Source organism: Onychomys torridus, chromosome 18 (assembly GCF_903995425.1).
Source record: "Onychomys torridus chromosome 18, mOncTor1.1, whole genome shotgun sequence".
Classification (NCBI taxonomy): Eukaryota; Metazoa; Chordata; class Mammalia; order Rodentia; family Cricetidae; genus Onychomys; species Onychomys torridus.
The window spans coordinates 21806898-21815463 of record NC_050460.1 but is presented as its reverse complement, the minus strand read 5'-3'; positions in this window follow the sequence as shown (position 1 = coordinate 21815463).

Sequence of the window (8566 nt, the reverse complement as noted above, 5' to 3'; positions counted from 1 at the left end):
GAGCAGGTCTAATTGGAGAATAAATATACACATACAAATATCCACAGGTATATAACAGCAATTAGTGAAAAAAGAGGCCAAAACTTGAAAGAAAGCAAGAATGAGTATCTGAGAGGGTTTGGAGAAAAAAAAGGGAAGGAAAAATGATATAATCATGTTATAAGCTCAAAAATAACCTCCAAAATAAAGAGAAATTTTTTAAAAAGCAATTATGAAATTATGAATGGAAAGATATAAATTAATCCTTACCGTATGTCCATTATCTTAAAATATGATGTTCACCTGCCTCTATACGAGTTATTTTTCTTATTGCTCTAGGCAAATCCGTCACTAAAGCAATTTAAGGAAGGATACATTTATTTATTTATTTTTGTTCATGATTTAGGGGGAAACATTTTATCATAATGAGAAAGTCATGGCGGTGGCTGGCTCTGTGGCAGGGGGAGCCTATGGCAGATGCTAACATCTACTTGGTCCCAGAAGCAGAGAAAGGAGAATGTGATACTGTATGATCGAACTGGATTCATTTCAAGTGGATCTTAACTTTAGTTAATCTTCTCTGGGAGTGCTTCCATAGTCATACACAAACAAACACCTCATTAATGACTCTTATATTCATTCTACCTCAACTTCTGAAGGGTTCCCAACCCTACAGGGAGGGATTTGATAGAAGCATCTCATTTAGGGCACAGTACTCCAAGGTCTCTCATTCTTTGCATAATATCTGGCTATAGGTATCTATATTTATTCTCACTGGCTGCAGGATGAAGCTTCTCTGGTGATGGCTGAACAAAACACTGACCTATGAGCATAAAAGAATGTCTTTAGGAGTCATTACATCATTACAGCAATATTTGTGTGTGGGGGGGGTTGTTTGTTTGTTTGTTTGTTTTTGTTGTTTTGAACAGTGGTACTTTGCTTTAGCCTAGTTCCCAGGCTATCTAATCTCTGGTTCTCAATCACCCAAGTAGTGTTGGGTATGCTCTTCATTTCTTGGGGTGGACCTTCAGTCACACCAGATTTTGATTGGTTACACCCACATGTCTTTTGTACCATTGTACTAGTATGTCCTATTGGAAGATTTATTAAGGCAAATCCATGTAGTTAAAAAAGGTTTATTTTGGGGGGTAACTTACAGCTAGTAAAGTGATGGGTTACAGGATCAAGGAGAGGTGAGGTGCAGTCCAGCTGGGTACTCTGGAGAACTCCGCTTAGTTTACTATCCAGCATCCAAGATTGGTTTACCATAGAATTCAGGATCACCAGGAACAAAGACAGGTCTTAGGGCCTCCCATCTCAGTCTGCCTCAGGGTCTGGTCATAGGTAGGTATGACAGTTACTGGAAGCTTCACTGGGGGTAGTATTTCCAAGTCAAACCTGGAGCAGCTAGCTACCCATTACAATATCCTGTAAGAAGTACACCACTGTAGATTCTAGGATTTGTGGTTTGGTTGGTGTTCATATTTTTCCTTTGGTAATGTTCAGACTACCTTCCTGTACCAAAGATGCTATCATGAAGGGGTAAATGCTAAATGTAGGCACCAACTCAACTTCTCCATGTTCAATAGGTTGTATAAGTTTTGTCTTCAGCAATGGGGCCTTGTGGTCAGTTTTTGTGGAGTGACCTGTATAGTCTTGGCAACAGCCTGGATTGTTTGGGAGTTCCCATGGGACCTCTTGAACCATCAAGTCAATTAGATATAACCCAAATCTGGTAATGGAAGCTTCATTTGGTGACAAGACAAAGCCAGTTGGGGCTCTGTCAGCATGTTGTTTGACATAGTTTTCCTCATTGATCCTAGAGCCAGTCTCAACCATACTTCTTTTGCCAGCCTGCCAAACACTGGAATTATAGGTGTGCAGGACGATGCCAGCCTATTCATGTAGGTGCTAGGGATTTAAACCCCAGTTCTCATGTTGTGGAATCATCTCTCATCTCCTCTAGAAATATTTTAATCTCATTAACTTAACAATACAGGATTAAACATCAATAAATCCAGCAATTTTCAACCTAAACACTCAAGCATATCACTTTAAATGTTAATATTTCACACTTGACCTCTGAAGCCTCATGTTTACTTCATAATACAAGATATATTTAGTTCATTTATAAGACTCCCCAAAGTCTTCACAGTTTTAACACTGTTTAGATGTTCAGAGTTTCCACTGAGATTCAAAGAATTTTTAACTCTGTGTTTTCATAAAATAAAAACATATATACTTCCAATAATATAATAACACAGATTTTTTAATATGCATGTGTGCCTTAGCACATGCATGTGTGCCTGAGCATATATCTGTGCAGCATTGGCATGCATGTTTACAGAGACCAGAAGAGGTCATTAGACCACTGGGACTAGAGTTACTGGCTGTTGTAAGATACTCTACATGGATGCATGGAACTGCACTCAACTCTTCAGCAAGAGCATCAAGTGTTCTTAATAGATAAACCATCTCTTAATCACCTTAACGTAAAACAAGAGGGGAAATGAACCAAATCAAAACCAAAACCAAAACTAAGACTCATTATCAAAACCACTAAATCCTACAATTCCATATCTGACATCTGGACTCTGGGTGACAATGTTTGCATTCTAGTGTACTTTGGTAGACCTAGCCCTCCAATTCTTTGCCTGTGGTGTCTCCACTGAATTTCTGAAACTTTCCTTGGTGAAATTGCCACATTCCCAACAGTGTCACCTTGTAAGTTAGATTTACCTTCGCAGTTACAAGAAACATCCTCTCAAGAATTCTTTGCAAGGAAGCCAACCTTACCAAATATTGATTAGCCTCTGGGACTTTCTGGCAATTTGGTACAAGCCACCATGATTCATGGCCTCTTGAACCACATCTCTAGGGTACTACTATGTGTTACTCAGACAGAAGCAAAATAAACTTTCCTTTAGGTTGCATATTTCCTTGATTTTAAACTCATTTATGCTATTGTCATTAGGACTTCATATGATAAACACATGCACACATATACACACACAATATTTACTGCTCTCATATTGTAAATCTTGATAATAGTTCTGAGCAATAACCATGCTAGAACCAGAATGTTATAATCTTTTGAAATTTTCTCCACCAAACAAATTAGTCTCTCACTGGACCAACACAGATATCTTTTTTTCCAGAATATAACAAAAGTTGTCTGTTGTTTGATTCCTTGTAGAATCTTTGTTCCCTTCTGAAACTTCATGAAGCAGTCCTGTAATTTCTATATTTCTTCTAACCCTCTGTTATTCTGAATTTCTTCTAAATCATACATTAACAGTCTGCTTACAGCATTCTAAAACTTTTCTAGCCCACATTTTCCAAATTCTCAACATTCTTCCAATAAACTAAACACTTTAGAAACCACATGGTTTAAAAATGCTTAGCTTTCTTGCAGCAGTGCTCCTCAGTACTAATTTTCTGCTACTTACTTTTGTAAAGCATATTTTTATTAAGATTTTTTTAATTCATTTTTCATACCAATCACAGATCCCCATCTCTTCCCTCCTCCTGCTCCCTAAGCTTCCCCTGCCCAAACCCAACCCCCTTTCTATTGGTGAAATTATTAAGGCCACTCCACGTAGTTAAAAGGGAGGTTTATTTTGTAGGCTAACTTACAAATGAAGGGGTAGGTTGCAGGGTCTGGCAAAGGTATAGCACAGTCCGGCGGTGTTCTCTGGAGAACTCTGCTAGGTCTACCTCCTGCGTCCAGCGTCCCCGAACCAAGAGAGGGACCTCCTCGTGATCCTCGGTCTTCCGCTCCCTCCTCTGCCCCGCCTTGTGGACGTGATCATTACTGAAGCCTCAATGGGGGTTGGAACTTCCAGGCCAATGCTGGGATGTCTATCCACTACACCTTTCCCTCCTCTGAAAAGGTAAGGCCTCCTATTGGGAGTCAGCAGAGCATGGTACATTCGGTTGAAGCAGTTCCAACACCCCCCATCAAGGCTGTACAAGGTGTCCCACCATAGGTAGTGGGCTCCAGAAAGCCAGCCCATGCACCAGGGAAGGATCCTGATCCTACTGCCAGGGTGCCCTTTAAGTATATCAAGCTACATAATTGTCTAGTTTATGCAGAGGGCCTAGTCCAGACCTGTAGAGGCTCTACAGCTGTTGGTCTAAAGTGCATGAGTCCCACTAGTTTGGTTTGCTGTCTCTGTAGGTTTCCCCATCATAATCTTGTTGCCCCTTGCTTATAGAATCCCTCTTCTCTCTCTTTGAGTGGACTCCTGGTGCTTTGTGGTGGATCTCTGCATCTAATTCCAGCAGTTACTGGATGAAAGCTCTATGATGACAGTTAGGGCATTCTTCAATCTGATTCCTGGGGTAAGCCAGTTCAGGCACACTCTCCACTATTGCTAGTAGTCCAAGCTGGGGTCATCCTGTGGATTTCTGGAAATTTCCTTAGCATCTGGTATCTCCCCAACCCATGATGTTTTTCCCTCTATCATGATATCTCTTTCTTTGTTCTCCCACTCCTTCCTTGTTCCAGCTCCACCCTCCTGTTCCCTTATATTCTTATATTCATCCCCCATTCCCTACCCTCCATTGCCCTCCTTCATTCCCAGTTTACTCATGGAGATCTCATATATTTCCCCTTCCCAGGATGATACATGCATCACTCTTAGGGTCCTCCTTGTTAGCTACCTTCTCTGGAACTGTGGGTTGTAGTCTAGTTATTCTTTGCTTTATATCTAGTATCCACTTATGTGTGAGTTTGTCCTTTTGAGTCTGGGTTACCTCACTCAGGATATTTTCTAGTTCCATCCATTTGCCTGCAAATTTCATGATGTTATTGTCTTTTACTGCTGAGTAGTACTCCAACTGTGTATATGTACCACATTTTCTTTATCCATTCTTCTTTTGAGGGGCATCTGAGTATCCAAGAGCTCAGATTGAACCAAGAGCAGCTCCCTCAGACACAAACACCTCTTGCACCTATTGAAGGAAGAGATGGGTAGACACCAGTGCAAAAATAGATACAACAACATAAAGAGCGATATGGTACCACCCGAACCTAGCGTATCTATAACATCAAGATCTGAACATCACAGCAAAGAAGAAGAAGAAAGAGACCTTAAAAATAACATTATGAAGATGATAGAGGCCTTTAAATATTAAGTGAAATTTTCCCTTAAGGAAATTGGGGAAAAGACGAACAAAAATTGGAAGAAAATGGTAATTAACACAAGCCAAAGAGAAAACGGAAAACGAACTGTAGTGCTGGCACTATTTATAAGGCATAGCTTTGGATTCATGGGAGGCATTTGTTCTGCTTAAAACTGCAAAAAAGCTAGCTGATTTGCAATCATTTTCTCAAAATTGTCCTTGAAAGGGTGTGGTTTAATATTAAGGCTTTGTGACCCATATTGTGTCTGGTGCAAATACTTAACAGCCTCTTACAATCCTAAACTATATAAAAATGCATAGCAAATTAGCATGGCTGATTGTCTCCTCTTGACCCAAAGATATATACTAAAGATGTATGTTAGCTAAGTACTTGCATGCTGCTTGACTATGCACTGCTCTATTCCCACACTCATACTTACATAGAATCTAAGCATCTAATTTTTAACATTGCAACATTTGTCCATAAGGCTTTCTTATCATTTATTGGCTATCATTCATAGTCTCTGTAATTAGTATTTTTGTGAGTTTTTCAATATTTTTATCCCTTTTAGTGTCTATTTATTCCCCTTTCACAGTTTATTTTCAATGTAAATATTTTAATTAAGAAGTTTACAGACTAGTCAAGTAGACAGACTAGCTATTTTTTATAGAACTCAAGAAGTTATATTCAATTTATCAAAGTTCTTTATAGACAGTGAATCATCTGTCTAAGATTTTAAATACTAATTAGTTCTGCTAGCTAATAAAGTGGTATATATAATTTTATTCCAGCCTTTCACTGATGTAAACTGTGTTTCTGTAGGTAGACTAATCATGCTATTATAGTTTGACTCAAAGGTAGACCCCTCCTTCCTTCATACTTAATTTATTTTGTTCACATGGTTGATTAAGCCTTAATGAAGGAAGTAATTTGTACTTAATTGAAATAATTCAAAGTACATCTGTTCTCTAGAAAATCTTACTAGAAAGGCCTTTTCCCACACATAACAGTGAGTTAAAAATAACTTCCAATACCTTGTAAAAGTAAGGAAGCTTCTTCTAAAATGAAGAAGAGATGAACTACAGAAGACATTTTAAACTATCCTTCATAAGTGAAAATGAGCTGTTACAGACTTGGTGAATAAACATTTTGATTATGGACTGTGTTATTTTACCATAAGCCTAGAAGTAATTATTAAAATTAATAATACTCTTATCTAGCAATGCTATGTCCCATAGAAGCATAGTTACAACCTGAATGTGTTTTTGATTTTCCAATATCCTAAAAATAAAATGTCTAAAATCATATTAGAATTTCAATATCTCTAACAATCAAATCAGAAAAAAATAACAGTCAGCTATTTAAAAAAGCTTATATAGTGAAAACTACTTTGTAAAACATTAATCAAAATAATGACCTCAGAAAAAATAAATATAACTTAATAAATCACCTAAACTTTTGATTAAATATAAAAATACTCTTGCTTAGAGGAATTAATATTCCTATAAGTGAAATAAGTTGTAATTTTCCCACTGAATTTAAAGAGAGAGAGACGTGGTAGTGGTAGTGATAGTAGTAGTAGTAGTAGTAGTAGTAGTAGTAGTAGTAGTAGTAGTAGTAGCAGTAGTAGTAGTAGTAGTAGCAGTAGCAGTAGTAGTAGCAGTAGCAGTAGTAGTAGTAGCAGCAGCAGCAGTAGTAGTAGTAGTAGTAGTAGTAGTAGTAGTAGTAATGATAGCAGTAGCAGCAGCAGCAGGAGCAGTAGTATTGTCTGTCCTTAAGAAAGGACCCAGACAGAAGACCTGACCACTTCCCAATATAAACACTGAACAGTTGCAAAGAGTCCAGCATTCATTTTAAGTGACATATTCTTCAGAATGTAACAGAGCATTTTGTATTATGCAGCAGAATTTGACTTTGATTTTTATAGCCTTCAAATATTAGCCACAACTTTTTAGGTATCTCCTAAAAGATTAATTTGTTTTAAAATGTAATGTTCATGCTTTCTGATTCAGAATCATCTAGAAATCTTTTCTGATAATATATGCTATTTAATATATACACATTTAATTGGCAGAACTGTCAGATGTAAAATATATGCATTTCATACAAATATGTCACATCATTCATATGTTTATAATCCTTGAGAAAAATATTAACTATAGTAATTGATTTCTTCCTTGTGCATTGGTTGATGTCTGCTTTTAACTCTGTTGGCCATGAGTCTCTCAGCATTGCCAGACATCGCTCTACTTACAGTTTCACTGGTCTTTCTCTTAATATCATAATTCTAGGGCATTAGTTTAAATTGTATATATTAAAGAGCTTTTAAAATTACACTGTATGAGATACATTGGAGTTCAGAATCAGAGTGTCTAGTTGTTAGCCTGGACATCAAATATTTGTTAAAAGCTTCAAGAAGAAGATTGAATGAGAAAAATTAAGAAGAGCTGTAAGGTCTCATTAATCATCTTCATACATGCCCACAACACACACACACACACACACACACACACACACACACACACATACACACACGTCTAACCTACCAATTAAAGGAATTTTTGGAGAGCTTTAAAACTAAAACAAGGTACAAAAAACCCTAGATAGTATGAAAATAAAGAATGGAAATGTCATTACAAAGTGTATTGGAAGCAGCATGTTATCTATGCCATCTGTGTGTCACTCCGTTTAGTCTAGCAAAGTGCGGCTTCAAGAGGGAGCTATGCAGCTTGCCTGGAGAAACTGAAGGCAGCAGTGTTCCATTGCACAATCGAGTATAGATTAGATGCTCACACTTTCCAGTCTTCAGTAGCAGTAACTAAAGATGGTGTAGCTGCTTGATAACCATGCTAATGTGCCCTCACCCCCATCTAGACACAAAGCTACAACAATAGCCATTCCATGGTTGCTTGTTCTGAGCTCTAGGTATCAGAGATGATGTTGGTCCTCTTATGCCTGGCTCCTGGGAATGATATTCTGGATGCCCACAGATAAGGCAGGTAGAGATCCCTTGAATTGTACCATGCCTTATTATAGTAAAAGGTACTAAGGAGACTATTACTGCTCGAGCTGGGAGTCTAGTGTCCTTTAATGATGACCACTGGGTTTTGTCAAGACAGACTTCTGATGATGGTGCTACATAGATACAATGCTCATCCTGAAGGTCAGTCTCTTCTGCTTCCCACCCTCAAGACTACCCACTACAAAGTCAAGTGCTTAAACTTGACAGTAGCATTGGGGGGAGGTATTTTTCCATTGAAGCCAATTGGTTGTAAAATATAGATGAATAAGCTAAACTTCCAAATATTTACATGTCCAGATAAATCTATGAACTGAAGAAAATGAGAAAACATGAAACCACCAAAGGAGCACTATTTTCCAATAATTGACCCAAGTGGCATGGAAACCTATGAATTGTTTTAAAAACAATTGAAATGTATTACTATAAAAGTCAGTCAA